General features: G+C 34.7%; 1 protein-coding gene across 4 annotated transcripts in view; it reads right to left on the reverse strand.

Moving 5' to 3' along the window:
* The window catches only part of LOC115211787 (PH and SEC7 domain-containing protein), a 197,482-nt gene that overhangs the window by 149,396 nt on the left and 23,080 nt on the right, over positions 1-25,006 (reverse strand). The gene's annotated exons all lie outside the window — the stretch shown is intronic.

Here is a 25,006-nt window from a genome sequence, read left to right on the forward strand (position 1 = left end):
TTGCTTCTTAAGTCATTAATATTTATAAAAAAAATAGTTTTCAAAATATAAATATAAAAAGAATGTTAGGATTGGAATTAGCCTGTTTTTATTTTTTTTCTTCTCCCCACCTTTTTTTTTTTTTTGTATCAAAATTTTCAAGAAACCTGATGAAGAAATAAAATGTAATTCCATTTGAGAAATTTATCCTACATAATTCAAAATTATCAAGACAGCAAACCAATGCTTTTACTGCACTAACAGAATTGATAAATGTTGCAACTATTTCAAACCTAAGTATAGGAAGTATTGAGAATATAATTTTTACATATTTTGGCTAAAGTGCACATATGTCCATCATAAGTGAAATTCAGGTCTTTTCAGAACTCAAAAGTATTTCAGAGCCTTACAGCTACAAAATCAGGATCCAAGTCTTATCTTGAATAGTCCAAAACTGAAATGACTTTTGGTAGACAGAAAATGAAAGAAGCCTGTCGTGTGTGTGTGTGTGTATATATATATATATATATATATATATGTATGTATGTATGTATCTTTGTGTATCTGTGTTTGTGCCCCCAACATCGCTTGACAACCGATGCCGGTGTGTTTATGATCCCGTAGCTTAGCAGTTCAGCAAAAGAGACCGATAGAATAAGTACTAGGCTTACAAAGAAAAAGTCCTGGGGTCGATTCATTCGACTAAAGGCGGTGCTCCAGCATGGTGACAGTCAAATGACTGAAACAAATAAAAGAATATTGAAAATTCATTCCTTTAAAGAATAATCCTAAGAGAATGTAATCTTAAACCAAAGAATTGGTCCTTGGCAAACCATTGGGAATACTTTCTCAACTTCTTCTACAATAACCATAGCTGTTCAAAATTTTCATCTGCATTGTCTTCCCCAAACAAATGCACTTAACATATTTTTAGAACCTTTGAAGATAACAGATGATAATGGAAGCAGATCTAATTTAGAAAGTGATGTAAGCCACAAGACAAGTTTAAAATGCACTCAAGTTATAGGGTCATGCACATAGAGAAGATCGGAAAAAGAATGTTTTTGTTTTTTAAATACTGTAAAAGCAGTATTCAGTCTTAGGTTGTAAAACATAAAACAGCATCCAATTCATTTCTTTCTTTCTTTACTTCTATCAAATTTCCATAAGCTTTTTCAGCAAATTTAAAGCCAAAATATTTTCAAAGATCTGGACATCAATCAGTAGTTTTAAACATATTTGAATACTGAGGTATTTTTGTGGCACACATTAACCAAAATGACCACAGCAGCTCAGTGTATAATCATTATAATATAAATTTGTTTACAGAAAAACAAAGGAATTTATTCACATATTATTAAGCAATTTTTAATTCATCAAAAGGTAACTTTTTGACTCTCCTGTTTTGGAAACTTTTTGTAAAAAAAAAAAAAATTAAGACATCATATGTAGACAACAGTAGTAGAAGCCACATTTAGTGACTACAACTGTTTGAGTAGACAAGGATCAGATCAAAATGATCTTTATTACAGCTTTTACATAAATTTGTTTCAGAGAGTAACTGTTTGTGAGCTAAACCATTTGAGGTTACTTATTTAACTTCAAAATCGCAGAATTTGCAGGATCAAGTGCTTGAATGGTATGGTACATCATATATAGAGTTGATATTGACCTTTGGGAACTCTGCAGCTGAATGAAGAATTTCTTGACAGATACATTTTTTGCTTCCTTCAGATCTGAGAGGATTTGAGCCCAAAACTCTAAATTTGTATACCAATCATTAAGCCAACACAAATGAGATTTCTTGACAATAGTGCAACAATTATCATAAATGAATTGTCACTTTAGCTGGTATCAATATAATGTTTGACTTAAATGAATTGGTAAAGGTTCTAAAAAGTAGCATTGTAATGTTAAAAGGGAAAAGTTGGGTACAGTGGCTGAACTTGGGCAGAAATGGTATATAGCTTGCTAGTTAAGAAGAGCAAATCCATTATAGTAGTGGTAGAAGAAACAGTATGTCTCTGGACTGGTGTGTAAATGAATTGCTCTTATTTTTTTTATTTTTATATATGATCTAGGGTAGGGATGTCAAATTCATTTGGTTTTGTGGGTTATATTGAAACAAACTAGATATTGTGGGCTGGATTGATGCATAAACAAGATCTACCAGACCAGATAAGATAATTATTTCTTAAAGAATCCACATTCATAATATAGGTCAAAATAACTGGACAAGAATACATTATAACTTTTTTTAAACAATATAAGAAAAGCATATGCATTAGCAATGTTTGTATGCAGAGATGTGTGAGAAAAATTAATCCATATTTATATATACAGTCTTATTAAGTGAGCAACCTCAGAGTGAGAACAGAAATAGAATAAATGCAAACAGTTCTTAAGATCAATGCTTGATAGAAAGTGTGCACTGTTTCAGCTGCAAAACTTTTCAAAACTGCACATCACTAGAATTCATTCAGACAAACACATCTAAATTTGAGACCAGGGGTAATTCTCTCTGGTTCAGCATTTAAAAACAAAGTGGAAATAGCTTGCATCCTTTAGTTTTGGGTTTCATAAGCTTCTTTCCCATCAGCTGATGTTCAAAAAGATTCCCTGAGGTGTACCAATTTGAGTCATCAAACAGGTATTAAATGAAATTCTGGTCATATTCCAACACTTAAATACATAGTAGTGATGTATATTTTACAGAAAATTTGAAAATTAAAAAATGTTTTATTGCTATAAAATTGAATCAGGTGTTTGACATTTATAGTCTAGAATGTTCGTGTGTCAGAATCAATAATACAATCACATATGTAAGTAGTACATGCTGATGATCCTTCACATACACTTTGAAAGGGATCATCTGATGTTACTGAAGTAATCTGGCCCTGAAGAGAGAGTTTTTGAGATGCAGGTTTGTCTTTGTTACTGATGTTGCCATGAGAAGTCAGATATTGTAAGGCCTAACATTTGTACAGTTTGTGAAACTTTAAATTCAATGCACAGAAAACTAAGGAATGATAGATGGCATTGTTTGCACAGGAGAGTGTGGTTAAAGCAAAAAGTTTGTTAATGTACAGAACAGTGAGAGAGACCATCTACTCCTGAGGTACTCTAGAGTTATAGAATGTAGGTTGGAGAAAACTGCTTCAATGCATGTTGCAATAGAGTAATTAGACAACATCCCTGCTCAAAAGAACAGACAAAAAGAACCCATAGATCAGCAAGTTTATGAATGAATGTCAAGGGCAACAATATTACTTTTGCTGAAATTTCCAATAACAAGAGATATCTGGTGTTTTATATATTTGGTTGAGAAAAGAAAGAAACCCAAAGATGGCTATTATTTATGGTTATTTCCATGATGGATAGTAAATTATTAAATTGGTGAAGTCAGAAAGATTACCTTTATAGAGGATGAAATACAACCAGTATTTCCCTGGATTGGAGTAGATTCTCAGAGAGGGGGAAATATTGTAAAGTTTGGACTGACATCACCAGAGAAGTTTTCTCACTTGATAACTGTTTGAATATTGCAGTGAAGAAGATAGTAAAGAGAAATGCAATGAAGATAGTTGAGAGGGAAAGAAAGACAGAGAGAAGTTGGGGACAGAATGCGTGTGTGTGCATTGTATATTTGAGAATTTGCTGATAACTTAGAAGCAAAACAGGTAGGATTGAAAACAGGGAAAGCCCCTGGCCCATCAGGAATTACCATTAAGATGCTTAAAATAGCTGGCATAGTGGGATGTGGCCTAGTCACCTGCATAGTTGATCCAGTTGTCCAGGAAGGAGTCATACCCAATGACTGGTGCAGCAGTCATAGTTAACTGCTACAACATGAAAGGTGATGCCTTAAGCAGAATTACAGAGGTATCAAATTACTGGACAAGGTCATGAAAGTTACAGAAAGGGGTCATAGCTCCAATAATTAGGAAGAGAATTAAACTAGATGGAATATAGTTTGGTTCTGTGCCAGGGAGAAGCATTACTGATGGTATCTTCCTAGTAAGGCAACTGCAGGAGAAGCATTTGGTGAAAAATAAACCACTGTACTTGGCATTTGTTAAACTGGAGAAAGCCTTTGGTGGTTAATGTGGAAGCTAGGGATAGATGAGTGGTTGGTGAGAGTCATCCAAGCCATGTTCAGGGATGCTGTCAATAAGGTGAACATCAGCAATGAGTATGGCAATGAATTCAGTGTGCAGATAGTTCACCAAGAATCAGTTCTATAACAACAGAATTTAAGACTGGATGCCCTTGGAGCTCCTCTATACCACTGAATCTCTACGAGAATTAGAAGAAATTTCAAGTGTGGAAGCAAGCACTGGAATCAAAGAACCTTAGAGTCAACTTAGCAAAGACCAAAATACTAATAAGCAGAAAAGCAGATAAATTACTAATCCCTTCAGGGAAATGGCCTTGCTTGGCAAGTAGAAAAGGCATAAGTAGAAATTTCATATGGTGTATCCAGTACAAGCTAAGGACACATAAGAGGTGCAGCGGTATCATGGGAAGGTTAATAGAGAAAGTAGTCTGTGTGTGGCAGGTATAACAAACACTAACAATGTACAGAGAATAGACTTCCTCAAATGCTGGGGGGGGGGGCATCCTTAGAAGTAGTAAATAGCTTCAGTTACCTAGGCGACCAAGAAGTTACCAGTGGAGGAGGAGGCTCTGAGAGAGTAGTTGCTAAAATAAGAACAGGTTGGGCAAACTGCAGAGAGCTATTGCCTTTATTTGTAACAAAGGGCCTCTCCCTCAGAGTGAAAGGCAGATTGTATGATGCCCATGTACAGATAGCTGTGCTACATGATAGTGAAACATGGGTTGTGACTAAAGAAGATATGTGAAGACTTGAAAGAAATGTAGCCAGCATGCTCACTAGATGTTCAATGTAAGTGTGCATGTATGATAAAGTGTAAATGTTTTAAGAGAAAAATTGGGTATAAGAGGCATCAGATGTAGTCTGCAAGAGAGAAGACTGTACTGGAATGGTTGTGTAATGTGTATGGACAATGACAGCTGCATAAAGAAGTGCCAATCTCTAAATGTGGAGGGGACTTCTGGAAGTGGAAGACTCAGGAGGATGTAGGATAAAGTGGTGAGAAATGACCTCCAGGTGTTTAAGCTCACAGATGAGATAACAAAGGACCAAGATAATTGGTGATATGCCAGCAAAATAAAACTTAGGCATTATAGCATGTCCTTTACGTCCATGCCCCACCCCCACAACCCACTGCATTCCCTTCCACTCTCCCTAATGTATCTACCTGCACCCAATACATTCCCAGCAAATCTCTTCTCCACAGCATATATTCCTAATACCCACTTCCTCTACCTGTGCTTACTCAGTACAAATCCTGCTCCATCTACCACTATCCTTTCACAATCTCACCCTCCCTACTCACCTTCTATAATCCCTGGTCCACTTCACAATATACACCTTCATGTAACTTCAGTGAATATCCCCTGCCTACTCCGCCATATCTTCACCATCTCTATCTCCTTTAATATTACTCCCCATCTCAGTTACTAGGTGATCTCACTGCTGCAGTGATACACACAAAGCACTCAGTACTTTCTGTGAAGTGACTGACATTAGGAAGGGCATCTAGCTATACAAGCCATTCCAAAGTAGAGTTCCTGTTGGACCATCCAACCGATGTCAGCATGGAAAACAGATGTTAAATGATTATTATATGTGTGTGCGTGTATATATATATATATATATATATATATATATATATATATATATATATATTACAGCTACATGCATTTATTAATCATTAACAGTAGTGTACAATGCCAATCACAGTAAATGGCTAATCAACATAGCTTTATTTCAGGAACCTACTCATAAAAAAAGTATTTTAGGCATTCCTCAAAAGCAACACAAAATTATGATTAACAAATATCAAGAATACCATGTATTAAGATACCAGGCCCATACAACCTTTAACAAGATTTTCCAAATCCATAGCTTTCCAAATGGGTTCTTACAATCATCTACTCAATCTCTCAAACTTTTCAATCTAAAACTTTCCCAAATCACATGTATGTAACATAATACTAACAACAAAGTCAGATTTTCCCCCATATCACATCAGACAATTCATACTAAAATTTTCATATTTTAGTTTGCAATATCAAAAGTATAATGTGCCGACTGCTCAGTGGCACTATAAAATAATGTAGTCAGTAAATCTTCAAATACAATAAAGAGCTAGAACAAAAGAGCAATAAAAATGCTAAACAGTAATTTGAGAGCAGCATTCTTTAATAGGGAGAAGATACAATAATAGGAATTAAATAAGTAGTATTAAGTAATTAAGCTGAAAAGAGGTAATCAGAAAATCAAGATTAGAGAGCAAACAGTGATGACTAGCTGACTCATGACTTGAATTTCTATTTGTTGTTATATTCCATTATATACAATCTTAAAAGCTATTTATATAAAACTGATGCCAAGTGTAACAAAACCAACTACTATTAAATGTAAACAGAAGAATATGTTGGAAAAAAAAAATACACGAATATGATCTATATTGATCATAAACATTTTAGTAACAGAAAAAATTAGAGGGAGGAATAGGATAAATTCTTGTCTGCTAGTTATTTAATTTAAACACAAATTGTTAAGGAGTCAAAACATTTTTGTGTTTTTACAATCTTTTAAACTTATACATCTGGGAAATTGCCTTAACAAAGGTATCAAAACAGAGCAGCTTGGTACTCAATATTATATAAAAGGTATATCTGCAAAGAGAACACTCATGAGAAGAAGTTCATGAACTACTCAAATGAGTCACTATGAGTAGTAGTTTTGTTACCTAGGTGACCTAATTAGTGATAGAAATAGTTATAGTATATAATCACTAGATTAATATGATAGAACTTTAGGTAGACAGTACGAAATGTGTGAGACAGATGCTACCTAGTTATAAGACATAGGCATTGAATACAGAAGATCTATGGTAGCAGAGAGAAAGAAGTTGAATATGATTTGTTGAATATGCATTTATGGTAAAACTTGACTGAGAGGGTGCTTGGGCATTGCAAGCATCAGCAATATATACAAGAAAGACAAATACATTCATAGGGACAGGAGATGCAAATGGAGGAGTGCTACATACTGAAAGTAAAAGGAAAGAAGTAGTCAAGTTAAAATTTCAGGGTTAAACCTCAAGGGTAAAATGATAGATAGTAAATACTGTGCACATCAAATCCAGCCAGTATAGAAAAATATCTTTAGTATAGAAAAATATCTTTAAAGTGGCAATGATAATGAACACACAAAGAGAAATATACTTGGAACAACACTTCATCCCCAGAAGAGTAAGAAATCCAACAAAATTGATTTAAAAATGACTTTTGCAAGTTATTATCTAACTCTTTAAAAGCAGCTAACTGCTTGAAAATGCTTAATATTTTCAACACAAAATTATGATAAAAAGCATAAATATAGCTTAAATTTATAGTGTCAAAAGATGCTGAAAGTCATGAAGAAAAAAACCCAAATTTATGATGAAGCTGGATGCATCCTAAAAGTAATCCTAACAGCAAAGAGAAAGGCTACTTATATCATGTCATGCTATGAGAAAAGGAATAACAATACAGATTCAACATCTTCAAATTACACACACACATCATCTTCATCATTTTAATGCCCACTTTTCTTACTGGTATGGGTCAAACGAAACAAAGTAGATAATTTTTACACTCAGACAAGATAGTAGGCTTAAAGTACAAGTTGGATGCCATTTCATTAACAATCACTATGTGGTACTATGTAACACATACTACTGAAAAGTATCAGACTAACATTAATCTTGAGATATGTTCATCTGCAAAAAATATCAAATATGTCTTTAAAATACATTTACAAAAGACACGGATGTGTTTCTTTTAGATACTTACAATGATCTAGCTATCTTTGTGCCAGCTGTTACAGATAACTTTGAGAGAGAAATGAAGTTGCAAGTTCAGTAAGATGAAATAAAGCCATATCTTACTTATAGATATAAGCTTCCTACTGAAGATGTTTGTCACATAGCTTACAGAGTATACATCAACTTTTAAGATCATTAATGATGTACTTTCAAAGAAGAAAAGTTCATCAAGCCATTGAAGCTCAACACAACTGTAATACTATCATGTCATTAAAAATGAAATGTCTGATTTTGAACTAAAAGTTTATTTTACTTTACCCCAACAAAAAGCAATGCAGTTAATCAAAATATACACCTAAAAAAGCAATGCAGCTAAATGCACCAAAATTATCAACACAATTTTGCCATTTTATCGGTTATTTTTTTTATGCCAGTAGTGAAGAATTCTGGAGAGCAAGAGGTGATGAAATCACAAAAGGCTGTTTTCATATCTTCTTCAGATTTGAAGTTTTTTCCTTGCAAAATGTTATCTAATGCCTGGTGGTGAATATGGTGGATAACAGAGTACTTCCAAGTTCAGTTGCTGTAACTTGAGTAGCGTTCTTTGTGCAACATGTGGTTGAGCATTGTCTTGCAAGAGAATTGGCTTGTCTCTATTGACCAGTCTCGGTTGTTTAATTGCCAAGTTCACTCATCATTTCATCCAGTTGGTTGATGTATACATCTGCTGTAATTGACTTATCAGGTCTCATGAAGCAATAGTGGCTGACACCAGTGCTGGACCACAAAACAGACACCATTAGCTTTTTTTGATGAATATTCTTTTTTGGATTGTGTTTTGGCACTTCGTCTATCCAACCACCATGCAGAATGCTTGCTATTGTTGAAAAGAATCCATTTTTAATCACACGTAACAATATGATGTAAAAATGGTTCACTTTTATGCCATGACAGTAAAGAACAGCAAATTTCAAGATGACATGTCATTTGATGCTTGTTCAGTTCATGTGGTACCCACTTGTCCAGCTTCTTTACCTTGACGATTTGTTTCAAATTGTTCAATACAGTTGGAATCGAAAGATCAAACCTTGCTGCTAACTCACACATAGTTTGAGATGTATCTGCTACCACTGCAAATTTCAAAACGACATGTCATCTGATGTTTGTTCAGTTCATGTGGTACCCACTTGTTCTGCTGGAATCAAAACATCAAACCTTGCTGCTAACTCATGCATAAAGATGTATCCGCTTCCACTGCAGTTTCCAGCTCACCATTATCACCTCGGTCTCAGGTCTACCACGGGGCTGATTTTCAAGAATGAAGTCCCCAGACTGGAACTTCTCAAACCATCGATGTACAGTGTGTTCATTTGCCACATCTTCACCAAACACCACACTGATGTTTCAAGTTGTCCGGGATGCATTGGCTCCATGATGGAACTCATAATCATAAACACAAATTTTTTATCAATCCATGGGTTAAAAAAATTGATTTACAAGAGAAAACTCACAATATAATTAGAAACCATGAGTTACATTTTGAAAAGTGATGTAACTCTTCAATATTGTAAAACAACGAATTATCAGAATCAAACATTAGAGTCAACACCTGTCAAAATTGGTGTGTAAGAAAATCAGACATTTCATTCTTAATGACCCGATATTTTAACTGCATAGTTTAAACTAAATAGTCATAAAGTAAACATATATAATCTTATGTACTCCCTCTTATATATTTAGTGAAAGAAATAGGAAGCAGATATGAATAAAAATAAATCACAATGTAATTAGCTATGTGTCCACAGTTAGCCCAAGAGATCCAGAAAAATTCCCCTTCAGACAATTTTTTTAGAAGCAAAATTGCCCTACAAGATGAAGACTTCGGATAAATTTTGCCTATACTTCTGCTGGTCACAAGAACTTGCTAACCACATTTCAAAGAATATCAGCAATCTCAAAATTTGCGCGCCACTAAACAGCCAAGTGACTTGGCAAACTGGTTACTTCAAATTGGAAATGAAACTGCTTCAGTAAAAGAAAGCCATTTTCCAATGATAATGTGAAAATAAGTGACATTATGTGTTGAAGGATCAATAGTTGATCTATTCATAATGCAACATAGGAAGAGAAGCTATAAGGTGTAATTCTCCCACCCAAAAACAGATTATCTTGCAAACAACAGGTTTCAATAGTGACAATCAACTACAAGCTGAACACTCCTCTACTGTGAGCTTATTCACATCCTCTGCAATGCCACCACACATTCTAAGTCTGAAAATTGGAGCAGTTATGATGCAACAAGAACTTTAAAATGGAACCAGAATCAAGGTCCTTAACTATTGAAGCTAGGAAAAATAACTTGATTATGAGTGTTAATATCTATAATTAGACTGAAACCAAGCCACACAAATTTACCATTTAAAATGGAAAGGATCCAATTTCCACTATGCTTATCATGTTCTATGACTATGAATGTAACACAAGGTCAGACTTTTAATAAAGTAAGGATACATATACCATAGCCAGTGTTCAGCCATGAAAAACTATATGTATCTTTTTCTAGTGCTTGAAAATTATTGGATATGAACAAAGTCACACAGATTAACAAGCAGGGGAAACAATGAAGAAAGAATTTCTATAGAAATTGTGTACAGTGAAACCTTGACAAAACATGAGAATTAAAAAATTTTATGAACTGGTATTCATGTATTCTTTGGCTATTTGACCAAATGCACATCTGCTAAGTCATATTGTTGTTATCAATGCTATATGATTTCACTGGGGTGGTTAGTCATATATTCTTAGGCTGTTCACAGGTTAGGAAGGTTGTGTGTATGTGGACAATGACCAAATTAAAATTTGAGTTACCAAATACTTTATTAATTTGCATCATATTAACACATTTACATTCACTAAATTAATGAATCAATGTTCACAGAACATAATGTTAGAAACCTTCTATATATAATTTGCTGGATAATGTAATGAAGATCAGTGCAAGGAAATGGATCATTACATATAATTGTGTTACTGGATACCACAAGTAAAAGTAACTTTTGTCAGCTACAACATAAGCACGTTACTTAACCCCTTGGAGACGGGAAGCAATACTGGCCACATTGACATACTGCATGTGGCTGGATGACAGTGGAGGCCATCACTGCATTAGTGTACAGCTGCATAGCAGCAGTGGCTGCAGCCTACATTTCTGTTACAAATTTCTGATTACAGCGGATGGTGGCTACGGCTACAACCTACATTTTTGTTTGGAATTTCTGATAACAGTGGATGATACATATGGACACAACCTACTTCTCTGGTTGGAATTTTGGATAAGCTGGTTTTTTTGGTTATTGTTATGTGAAGATCACAGATGAAGTTATATGTATGTGATTGATGTGTAGTCACGTGTATCTCAGTTGTTAGTGTGAAAAAGTGAATATTACTTCTGTTCAGAAGCTTACAAAAGTGAATAATACTTCAGCTCAGTTTCACAAACCAAAGTGATCTGTAAAAGCATGAATGTTGCTATTCAACTTTTTATGAATTTTCTCACAATCAGTATTCCTCCAAAACGTGAAGTTCAGAAGCACAAGGAACCAGCATCAAGTGTTCCTGTCATGATGATAATGATGAGAAGTCAGATTATGATTTGAGCCCAGAGAGTGACTACCAAGAATCCAACAGTGAGAGTGATGATGAACCACTACAGCCAGCAGGAACAGAGATAGTAGTTCATCCTTGGATTCGGACGAACCACTGGCTGTGTATGCTGGGAGCTCTTACGATACCAGTGAAACTATATGCTGGATGAAGAAGGAAAATTTCCAGAAGCAATGGATTCATGGAGTAGCCCAGAATAAGTCCCCAATGTGGATGCATTGACCACACCACTCCATTTTCTGAGACTTTTCATGATGCCAGGACTCCTATCAAACACATTTGCACTGCGACAAATCAATACACCACGTCCAATCATTACCCTACTCAGCAAAGTCACTCCAGAAAATGAGTAGATATCACGCCCGATGAATTGGACTTATTTCTGCCTTTAGTGATACTGATGAGCCTGTATCTCAAACTGGATATGACCAGGAACCCAGTTTTGTAGACATTTTTTCATCACATAATGCCTTGTGATCGGTTCAAGCAGATTTTACACAATCTGCACTACAACAAAACTATTTTGAAGATGACAACTGACTGTTCAAACTGTGGCCAGTCACTGATATTCTGACTGAACAGTTCAAAACTGTGTATATTCCAGACCAGGATGTTGCTACTGATGAATCTCTTTGGAAATTCAAAGGTAGTCTTTGTTTGGTCAATGCCTTCCTTACATTGAAGTTTATGGAAGTCAATTTCTTGATTTTCAACTAACACTGATCAAAGAGGTGTGTAACAATCACCATCCTGAAGGGTATATACCACAAGGCCGGTCATCTGCTCTACCCAGTCCAGCAAGGTTGACAAGGAGACATTTTTCCCATTATTTCCCCTATTAGAGAGGAGACCATGACTAATCAGATGTGTTCTTTGTACGCAGTGCAATGTATGAAAAGAAACAAACTGTGAGTAGTGCAATGTCTCACTCTCTGTAGCACTGTAATTTCAAACATACCACATTGAAAAGAATCTGTAAAAACACAAAAATTCTTGTATGAAAAATTATGTAGTTACTGAATGGCCTAGTACTGATACACAGCACAGACTGTCAGTGCTAAATCTATCTGGAAGGGGTTAAAAGTGAAAGAATAAAAGAGAGACCAAGTGATTAAGTAGGGCTCTGGTTAGGCGGGATTCACCAGTCCTTTAATTGTTGTTAAATCCTCTTAGAATCTTCAAACAAACTGTTTGATGGGAAAACTCAGTTTTTTTCAAGATTACCTCCTCAACCCTAACAAGTCAGCCATGTTTGCATGAATATTAATACTTTTTAAGGCAACAATTTTTACTTAATTGAAACATAATACTTGGTGGTTTTAGACTGGTTCAAATCTCAGCTGGGGTCTCACAACATGTTATCTAAGCTCTAATTTTCAACCAGCTCAATCTGTTGTCTAGTCCATAAACAAAAACTTAATATAATGAAAAATGTTATGATTTGCACTAAATTTTGATTGTCACATCCAAATTTCTTTTCCTAACACCAGAAAATTATCAGCCATTAAAATTTTGTTACAAACTTTAGATGTACATAAAACAATACCTGCTTTATGTACATCTTTAGTAATTTTTTTACCTCTGCCAAGGAAGGAGGTTATGTTTCCATTGGCGTTGGTTTGTCTGTCTGTCTGTGTGCAAAATATCTCAAAACGTTGTGAACAGTATTTGATGAAACTTGCAGGAAAAGTTGGTAATGATCCGGGAATTTTTATGGATTCTTGAAGGATTTTTCATTTGTTATGTTTACTTTACATGAAGTATTACAATGTTACATTCTTTGATTATCTCCCTCAACGTAACCTATGGTGGCGTTGCTGTTTCCAAAGTATATTTTCGTTTCTCTATTAGTAATTTTACTCACGTTGTGTGTGTGTACCACTCAAGTTTTAGGTAATTGTTGTTTCTTTAAGTAGTATGGTGAAACTAGCTTGCTGTTGTCAGTGATGTATTATAACTGCTTCAGATGATTCCTGTTTTTAAAGGGTTTTTTTTTAAAATCATATGGCTGTGTTATTTTTTTTAACCCTGCCAAGGAGGTTATGTTTTTGCAAGCATTGGTTTGGGAAATTGGGCAATTTTCAGCATGCGAGTATATGGGTGGAAATGAGCTGCTGGGTGGAGGTCTGTGCTCTCCGAGTGCTTATCTAGTTTATTATAGTAATTCTCAATTTATACATTAATAATGAAGCTTTATGGCTATGCGCCCAGGCAACTGATTTAAGAGATAGGATTCTGGGATAATATTAGAACTTATTTTACCAACCCTTGAGGAATGAAATACAAAGTTGATACAAACAGTGATATCTGAACTCCATCTAACAAAGATTAAGGTAAATATTGTAATGCGTTTAGTATCACTATTTCTGTAAATTCACTGTTCATGTGAGATTATGTGAAAATTTACCTGAAAATCAGCATATTTGAAGTACAGAATGTAAGTATGAATTCAGAGTAAGAAATACAAAACATTCCCACAATTCTTTCAGACAGCAAAATTCATTTCATTCTCTCATAAATCATTGATACTGGTATCCCAACATATATTACTAATTCAAGAGGACCTTTTAGGTCTTTCTCGGGTTGGGAGTGTGACTTGGCAACAATGTCAAGGAAGAAACTAAATTTGGTTTCATGAAAGCCAATAAATTTTATATCCATTTATTTTCATAAGAAAATATTATCAAGTGTAATACTTGTATCATACACATTTGCACATGCATGTTTATTGTATATCGGCACATGATCTTAGTGGTGAAGCATGTGCAAGTTAGTGTATATGCAATCATGTGCGCATGTGTGTGTGTGTATTTTGTATCTATATATTGAAATGAGAAAAATGTTTGCAGAGACATTAACCAGGTGGGTTATATACAGACTAAACCATTCAAACTTGATATAAAAATATGCATATATGTGTGTGCATAAATGAAACCGTGTTTGCATATAAACATACACCAAAGCTTTAAGTTATATATCTAATACCTGCTCCAGGCATTAAATCATGACCTTCCTTTTCACAAAACATTATTTGACTTGACTATTTATTTAACTGAAGACTAAGTAGCATTCTAAATTCACTGTTGAATTGAATATTTAGCCATAAAACAGCTGCTCTGGCAATTCAAATAAAAAGTCTGATTTTCAGAATTAGGCTGTTTTCATTGAAAAGCTGGTGCAAAACAAGAACAAAAACCATCAGAACAACTGCTATAAATAAAAGTAATATTTCTACAGAAAGGGGGATGCTGAAAACATGCTTTTCCTCACACTCAAGAGAACATGCATGCATGCACATGTACACACCATTAATGATTAGAGAATGTGATTTTCAGAGTTTCACATTTTTGCATGTGCAAAGCATATTTTTTGCTTTTAACTATAGTGAGTAGTTCCAATGAAATTGCAAAGAAATTTCTGTTAGCTGCTAAAAAGAGCAGTTTAAGAAAATTTGCAACAAGTAAATAAAATTGCATGAATATTGATATATTGAGGTTATTTATTAGTGTTCTATGTAAGCTTGAGATAGAAGCACATGAAAAAAATTTAATGTAACTGTAGATGAAACAGATGAGTTACATAAGTGCTTTTCTAGATCTTGGTGGTTTTAAAGAACTTGAAGAACAAAGATGGTAAAAACCTATAATATGTTCATCTGAGGACCAAACAGAACTTGGACATCTCCAACAAGAAAGAATCTAAAAGGATTTATTGGTAGTGTCTAGAAGTAACAGAATGGATAAGCAGGTTTACCTGGAGGCAATGTTATAAAATTGAAGACTTGAAGCTCATGAAATATCTACAACAAATCTATAAAAATCAAATCACCAACTTAGCGCATACTTGCCAGAAACATTGAAAGCTATGTAAATGTCAGGACCAACCTAACTACAGAAAAAAAGAAAACTGGTTAAAAAGACAAAGTTGTCCCTGTCATCTACGACACAGACTTTTACACTTTAAGGCAAAACAATATAATTTAACTTGGAAAAGAATATGGAAACTGAAAAGTCATTTTCCATGAACAAGAACCATTTCCTGTTAAGGTTAAAAGAAACAAATAGTCAACTTAAAATATAGAAGATAGTGAGACATTCTTCAAAAACAACTTACTCCAAGCCACTAACAAGTTAAAAAAAAACGAACAAAGAGCACTTAATTCATGAAGAAGAATGTTTCATAAACCGATAAAACTTTTGAAAAGATGAAACAGCTAACAGGAAATTAGTACCTTAAGGTAAAGTAAAAAGTTAAATGTCAAGATTACATTTTGCTGAATGAGAATGAAAGTGGAGAAGATAAATCAGGATTTCACGATCTGAAATTATAAACTACTATCACAACAGTCACAAAACTAGTAACATTTTGCATAAAAACAATATCCATAATTATAGCAATTGTATGTACTAAAAACTATGCCTGTATAGTTCACAGTGTTTCTGTCTAAGTTTTTACTATTCTGTTTTGAATATAGTGAGCATTTTTAATTTAAAATCCAATGTCCATCCATTTGTGATACAAACTGTTATTTTGCTGTGCTAATTAAACAATTTATCTTCACAATACATTTGTTTTAATGTTCATTTTTCTATGCTAGCATGGGTTACATGCAATCTGCTTTTTTTTTTTTTTTTTTTTTTTACAGGCTGGAAAGGATTGGACAAATTTCCACTAAAACAATTTTCAACATATTAAGGAACTGTTCTTATGCCTGTCCCAGTCACAACTACCCAAATTTTCCATAGTGCATCTCTACTACTAAACATATTACCTTTCAACCAAAGTGTAACCCATCTATTTGCTTCACATGCCCAAACTACAGCTGATTTATCTACATACACCTCCAGATACTGTTGATGCATAGGCATCTTCTCATTTCTCCTAGGTAAGAAGTACAAGCATCATTTCAGAAGTTAGTGTTACATATCCATCAGATCATTCTTTTCTAATCACTTTGGGTCTTCTGCATGCACAGCCAAAGTCTCATTCCTATACAGTGTTACATGTCTCATAATTACTGTATTTGCTTAAAGAAAGAAGTAATCTGTTTCCAGTGGTAGAAGTACATAAATTTTTTTCCATCTTTCTGTAACATATGTAATATAGGTAGCACAACATACTCAAATAACCATGGTGAAAACTTTAAACAATGGTTTTTAGGAAAACAAAATTTAATTTCCATCTTAAGACTATAAAATCATATTTAAACAAGATTAAAAATAACTCAGCTACTTTAAATGTTTATCTTAAATTTTTTTTTTTTCTTAAACATTTTAAAACTCCCTTCAGTAAGATGGTATGTGCATCCATAAAACAAACTATAAATATTATCCAATAAATTCACTACAGTAAAAGTGTTCTTGTAATAAAGCCCAGCCCTGCACTACCATAAAAGACTTGAATTTATCCATAACTATCAATATTTTTATTTATAGTAATTGTTCTGATGAGATATAAATGAAATATTCTTGTTCTTATTTTCAAAAGGACACACCTCAAGTAATTACTTTATATGAATATTTTTCAAAAAATTCATGCAATAATAATACCTTGAGAATTTATCTTTTAAGCATACCAAAAAGATGTTGAATTATGAATTACATTTATGTATCATTAATTTGCTCCTCCACATCCAAAATAATAAAACAAAGTCTTGGATGTTTAATTAAAAGAGATCTGGTATGACAAGTGAAAGCTATTTTCATATTAAGCTGGCTATGACAAATACCCAGTTTTTATTTGCAAGGCCACAGATTAAAAGGGGATTAAGATTTGCTTATTAGATTCCTTTTTTTTAAACTACCGGGTTTTTTTAATACTATTTATTGAAATGATCTGTACTATTCACTTTCACGCTTACTTTGGATATCTGCAGAAAGTGCTTGATCTTACATAACTAGCAATATTATTTGGAATATTTTGAAATATACTTTTTGTGTGCATGTGCATGTGAGTTAAATATTGGTAAAACTTTGTACTGGGAGAGCCAGACAAAAAAGCAGCACTGGACCCTCTACGAAATTGGACAAGGGACTAACAACTTCATCCTCCACTCCTAAATACTCAGGTAATAATTCAGTATGTATAATACCACAAAGTATGTTGGGGGGGGGGGGACTCACAGATATACATACAAGTGCTGGTGGCACATGAAAAATAACATTGGAGCATGGCTGTTGCCAGTGCCACCGGACTGGCTCCCATACATATAGCACATAAAAACACCTTTTGTGTGTGGTCATTGCTAGAACTGCCTGACTGGCCCTTGTGCCAGTGGCATGTAAAAAGCACCCACTACAGTCTCAGAGTGGTTGGAGTTGGAAAGGGCATCCAGCTGTAGAAACTTTGCCAGATCAGATTGGGCCTGGTGCAGCCTCTGGCTCACTAGTCCTCGGTCAAACTGTCCAACCCATGTGAGCATGGAAAGCGGATGTTAAACGATGATGATGATGTGTATACATGTGTGGCTGTGTAGTAAGAAGCTTGCTTCTCAACCATGTGGTTCCAAGTTCAGTCTCACTGTGTGGCACCTTGAGCAAGTGTCTTCTACCATAGCCTTGGGCTGACCAAAGCCTTGTGAATGGATTTGGTTGACAGAAACTGAAAGAAGCCCATTGTGTATATACATCTATATATATCTATGTGTGTGGGTGTTTTTGTGTTTGTCCCCACCCATCACTCGACAACAGGAGTCAGTTTGTTTACATCCCTGTAACTTAGTGGTTCAGCAAAGAGACCGATAGAATAAGTACCAGGCTTAAAAATAGAGTACTAGGATTGATTCGCTGTTCTATCTTATTGTCTTCACAAACTGCATTTATATTTTCCGAAGAAACATAAACCTAAGAAATGATGTTCTTCCTCTTCAACTCCCCTAACCATTGAAAAATTCTTGCAAACAGTTGCATAGTGTCCTATTTTTGAACACCGTCTGCATTTTGTTGCTGAGGCGGGGCAGTCATTTCTATTGTGAAATATGAACATTCCACATTGCATGAACTTTCTCTCAGGCATCTTCTTTTTATATGTTGATGCTCTTTTTTATTATTTGGTCCTGTGACACAGTTTAATTGTGGATCCTGTTGCATTGACAGTTGAGGAAATAGCTTTTGTTTGTTATTTTGATATCTCATGTGCTCTACATATCTGTAAGCATTTGTCATGGGTTAGCTTTTTGTCTGCTAAAAGTTTTTCTCTCAAAAGATCGTCTTTAACACCAACAACACCTTGATCCCTAATAAGTCTGTCCTCAGGGCAGTGCCCAAGCATGGCTGTAGTCTAATGACTGAAACAAGTAAAGACTAAAAGATAAATATATATATATAACATGTAACTAAAACATTAGCAGCCTTTCCTTTTACTGTCTATTACACCATCATCACTGCCATTTTACATCTGTTTTCCATGCTGGCTTGGGCTGGATAGTTTGACATGTGCTGATCCAGACAACTGTACTAAGTCTCAATGTCTGCTTTGGCATAGTTTCTACAACTACATAAGCTTAATACCAACCACTTTATTGTTCTAGATACATGTCTAAAGAAAGAAAAAGTTGGTCATGAAGAGAAAATATTTATTATAGATTTGCTCAAAACAGGCTAATGTGGGAACCACAAAAAAAAGGAAAATTACCCACAACTCCATAGCATGCATAGAAAACAGTAAAGAAAGTGAACTGAAACACAAACTGGTACTCCATTTGGCTAACAATGAAACGATACTGATGTTACAAGTAATATATTAGTTCTACCTTGGATTATCCCTGGCATGCCTGGATCCCTAATAAGAATGAAGAAAAAAACTTATTGATAATATTATATGTTGCATCAAGGTGATAAGCTGGCAGAATTGGTGGCATGTTTGGCAAAATGCTTAGCAGCAGTCCATCCATTTTTAGGTTCTGAAGTTCAAATCCTACTGAGGTAAACTGTGCTTTTCATCCTTTCAGGGTTGATAAAATAAGTACCAGTTGAGCACTGAGGTTCAAGTACTCAACTTAATTCCTCCCTTGAATTTGTTGGCCTGGATTAAAAATTCGAAAATATTATTACATGTTGCATCAAGCCAGAAAAACTACCAGCAGGCCATCAAGACATGCAAGAAGTGGATTCTTGCTGTAACAGTCCCTCACAGTTCCTGCCATCCTACTATGTACAATCACCTCAACACACTTCTCTAACACCATTTTAACACCATCCTTTTCACTCAGTTATGTCACAAAAAGCACACACAAAAATATCAGCCTTATCAATTTCATTATGCCCAAGAAGTACCAGGATGCACACTACCAGAGACAAATGTTGAAGAACAGTTGTTGTGGAGATCATCAGAACCTACTAGCATACAAAAACAAACAACCAAACTGTAACTGAAAAAAATAAAAATAAATAAATAAAAAAAATAAAAAAGGCCCTGCACAGCAGAGATATAAATCTGTCGATCACACCTACACATTGAATTGATTACTTATGAGCTATAGGTCTGCTTAGTACTAAGTAAGAGTTGTACTGGGACAATAAAATGCACTCAGTCCATACTGTAACTTGAAAAACAAGACCCTTCAAACGAAAGGAGATGGGTATTGAGGGAGGTGGCTCTGTACCAAGTGATGAGTAGTTAGAGCATGGGTAGAGGGACAGAAATAAGTGTCTTGCAGTAGAGAGATATAGTAGAAATACAGAGAGATGGTGTAGATTTGATGGGGGGGGGGTGTTAAAGTTACAGGGACGTGTATATAAGTGGAACCAAGGACTGCACTGAATGAGATGGTAAGTTCACAAGATTGTGAGAGTGGGCAATGAAGGCGGAGAGGAGGGAATGTAGTGAGTAGATCCAAGAAGAGGGAGAGTGTGTTAGGAATATATGTTGTGGACAAGAGAATTAACAGGGATATTATGTGGAAGTAGGTTCGAGAGGATGCTAAGGGAGAGAAATACAGCAAATAGTGAACCTTGGTGAAAGGAGGGGGAACTGTTAGGAAGTTGGGTTGTGGGGACAGGTTTGTGAGCGATAGATTGCATGCAGGGGCATGGACATAAATGACATGCTTCTATGGCTCAATATTACTTAGATGTGACCTTTGAAAACTGATAAAAAATGTGCAGGTCTACCCAATTGTATAAGAAACTAGTGCAAGAAACATAAAAGATTCATATCAGCAACATTCACAATATCTTACACTCTGAAGACTATGATGGGATGATTACATACAAAAAAATTTTCAAGAATTTTAATTGCTTTCAGAAAGAATTAATTTAAACATTAGAATATAAGAAGCTATAAAAAGAATTTTACCAAAGAAACAACAGATGAAATCTAAAGAATAAATATATTAAGAGAACTAGAAGGAAACAAATATTCATAAGAAATGCCAAGATTTGTATATTCATCAGATCTTTTTAACTCAACAATTTACTATATTTCAAGTTTCACACTGCTTGATGGAATAAATAGTTCAACACCAGGAGTAAATTATGTATACTAAGTTTCAAAAAATAACTAAATGAAATAGCAGAATGAATCATAAAGTGATTTCTTTTAATGTTGTCAACAAGAGAATACTTCATGAACTGACAAACTGAAATGCTAAATACATCAGAGATCAGTTCAAGAAAATCATCTAAATGAATGCAAATGATAAAGTAACCTAACATGATTGTGAAACAAAATGAATCCCAAATAAAGAACATTGTTATAGTTTATTGATAATCCAAGCTAAATAATACCAGCACACTATTTGTATAGGTAATGCAAATAATGTTATGAACAAAATGTTCTTAATAGAGGATCAGTTAGTGAACGGCAAGTAAAAATCTGACGATTATAATTCAGCAACAGAACACTATGCTTAAAATGTCAATGATCACAACTTCTAAAAGTGTAGAGAATTTTCAGTTAGTGACACTGAGAAACAATTTAGAGAACATTCTTTTCCAAAATGCAAACTAAAATTTCAAAGACTGCACAACATGTACAATTACAATGGAAATACAAAAAACAAATGAGAGAAGGGGAGAGAGACAGAGCAGAAAGAAATACTAAAGATTTTAGGTTCACTGACCCATCCCAGTGAAGGCAAGTGAAAAAGAAACAGCACCCACTTTGTGTTTGTAATATTTTGGATTCAGCCTTTACTTGCAGTTAAGTCATGTCTTTTGAGAATACTAGTTTCAGCTTAACTTGCATTTTAAAGCACATGTAGCTTAAATAATCATAATCATTGCCAATAGAGTCTAGCCAAATCCCAAGATATCATAGATGTAAGAAACTCTCAAGAGAGCTGAACAGCAGGAAGGTCTTCAGAGAAGAAACCCCTCAGATAAATGTTTTGGCCCTTTTTAAACTCTAAGGGGGCTGGGCTGCATCCTGATCATGACTCCTAGGGGCCCTTCTGATGATACTAACCACTTGGATATTGGAGACTTGTGCATTTAAACCACACAGAAGTTTGATCTAGCTGGAGCTCTTCTCCATTGCCTCCCTTAGTCTTAAAAAACAACAATTTGCCTTCATATGGTATGGAGGTCATTTGTTCCTCCTTAATCATATCCAGCTGGAATACCTCTGCTGTCTCCAGTATTGCCTTTAGGGATTTGGTCATGTTCTTTCCAGAGACCAAGAGCTATTTCCTGAGATCATAAGCAGATTTGCCCAGAAAACCTCTGGCACCAACTTCTATGACAAGAACCTTGACTTAGAAATTGGCTTCCCTCAGGCTGTTGTCCAAATTGGCATATTATTCAGTCTTGAACATGTGTGCTGCTTCTATTCTACTTTCAAATGACTGAGTTTAATCAAAATCAGTTGCTTAGATGAACTCGAATGGAATAAGATATCCAACCTCAAGCCACTCACTCTTCCTGATAATTTCTGGGTGTTTTGTTGATCTTGGGTCTGCTGAGAACTCCCACTCATCTGCATTACCCAGAAGACTCCACTCCCATGTCCAGTATAGCATAACTGTTCCTAGCCAGGACAAGCTGCTTCCTACCATATAGAATGTTGAATATTCTGATGCTATGTAAAATCTATGCTCAGAACAAACTGACAGCAAAAGCAGCATCTTATTGGCATTAGGATTGCAGCCAACTGACAGAAAACTCTACATTATGATGTGCATATGTGGAAGCTCTTGGGACTGCATGTTGTCAGTGACATGTTTGTTTTATAGAAGAATCAAATTCTGCTGAAGTAGTTGTGTTTTTATTTTTACATGACATCAAAGAATACTTGTTTCCCATACCAAAATTCATATGAACTACATAGTGACATAACTCATCTTTTATAGTCAATGTAAAGTGCAAAAATTTCAAATTAAATGCACAGCAAGGTGCAGATAAACTTTACAGTTTATCATGCTTTTTTTTTTTTCACATAATAAAAAGAAAACTGACTTACATACAAGTATAGATATAGAAAATATTTGCCATGCAATACCTCACTCAATGTCAACCTTGAGGTAAGAAAAATCATTGTACTAACTAAATAAAAAAAGAATTATAATATAATAGAAATTCAAAACTTATGTTCCTATACAAGTTTTGAATTTCAGGAACCATTTAAGCAATTGTTAATTTTACGAGAATTAGTAGACAAATTTCTTTCAAATGAAACCCTCCTACCAAAAACAATAAGAATAAAATAAACTATAAAAACAGAAAAGATTCGTTGGAATATGTAATCCTTAGTACACTGTCTAGAAAAAAAGAATGCAATCACATGTGGAGCTTCTTTGATCATTGGTCTGCTCAATCTGAGCTAAAACAAATGAAGATCGTAGAATAAATAATGCTAAATCTTCAAACTACCCCTACTTACAATTAAATAATTGCTGTTAAAGCAAAGACTCAATACTCAAACTACCATTCAGAATTTGGGATCATAATCCAAAGTGCAAACACAAGTTTCTAGAGCATTCATAAATGTATTTTGTAAAAGAAATAGAGTAACTATGACACATGAAAGAACAAACTTCAAAAAAGAAAATTACAGCCGATATAGATAAAGTGCAGTCACCTATCAAATTTGATAATTGCTTATCATGAACAGTTTTCCTTCAGGTTAATAACTGGACAAGCTTTTCCCAGCTGTTACTCATCTTATATTAGGTCATGTAACTATTCCAGTCTCTTTTATTATCTCTTTATTTTTTTGCTTGACCCTGCTGCATTTAGCTTAGCTGAACAACTCACATATTCACTTCATTTAACATCCTTCATTTCAATGTTTATATTATTAGCACTGTTGCATCACTGAAGAATGTCTGGAGGTACTTGAGGCATATAACATTTATAAATGAGGGGCATCAACTATTTTGCCTAAAATTAAATCTTTCACTCTTAAGCTGGATTTATATTTTCAATGTAACCACTTTTTCAGATCACTTGCACTTAGCTGGTTTCCAAAATTTGCTTCATACCGCTTTTGGAAAAAATCTGGCCCAGATGTTATAAATCTTCCACTAACAAAAATACATATATCAATCAGATAACTCATTTCTTTACATTATTGTGAATAAAATGCTATGGTTCTCTAAACTTTTAACCACTTTAACTTTTGACATCATTTCAGTGTTAACTGACTCAACAAAATGAATAGAGTATTGAAACAACAGACCTTTGTTATTTTAAGTGAATTATCATAACAGAGCATTTCAGCAGCTCAAGTATCTCAAATTACTAATTATATTTTATGCATTTACTCATGACTAGATTAGCCATAATTTGATACACTACTTTCATTCTAAGGTGTTATGGATTAGACACATTTGCTCTTCCTATTTTACATCATATTACCATGGGTTTGACAATCGTTTTGGTCCAAGTCAATTCTTACATGGAATTAGTGCCCTTCTAGATAGGCTGAGAGTCATGACTTACTCTGACAGGATTTATACAGCTGAATACATTTCTAACAGCAACCACTGAGTTCATTTTATTATGAATCCCCAACACAAGAAAGTTTGTCTTATTCTCAACAAGAACAAAGCATCTTTTCTATACTACATTGTATAGGTTCACTAATGACTTTACAAGCACTATGTTTTACTGTGACACAAGTATGCACTTGGAATTCGCATCATCAGTTTGGAATCCCTATCTTGCTCAGAACATTGACCTCCTGGAATCTGTCCAGAGACGTGCAACCAAACGCATACCCTCCATCAGACACCTACCATATTCTGAGCGCCTTGTTTCCCTGGGCATGGATTCACTGAAGCTCTGGCGTCTAGCGACGGACTTGGTAAACACCCACAAGGTTATCAACCACCTCACCAACAACAACACTGAACACCTTTTTGATCTCCATGTGTCTAACACACGTGGACATGCCTACAAAGTCAGAAAACAGCACAGCTCCCATGACTTTCGGAAACATTTTTTCACGCTCAGGGTTGCTGAAGCGTGGAATAAACTGCCTGCATCAGTTGTTGACTGCCATGACACTGCATCCTTTAAGGCCCT

The sequence above is a fragment of the Octopus sinensis genome, linkage group LG5 (assembly GCF_006345805.1).
Source record: "Octopus sinensis linkage group LG5, ASM634580v1, whole genome shotgun sequence".
Taxonomy (NCBI): domain Eukaryota; kingdom Metazoa; phylum Mollusca; class Cephalopoda; order Octopoda; family Octopodidae; genus Octopus; species Octopus sinensis.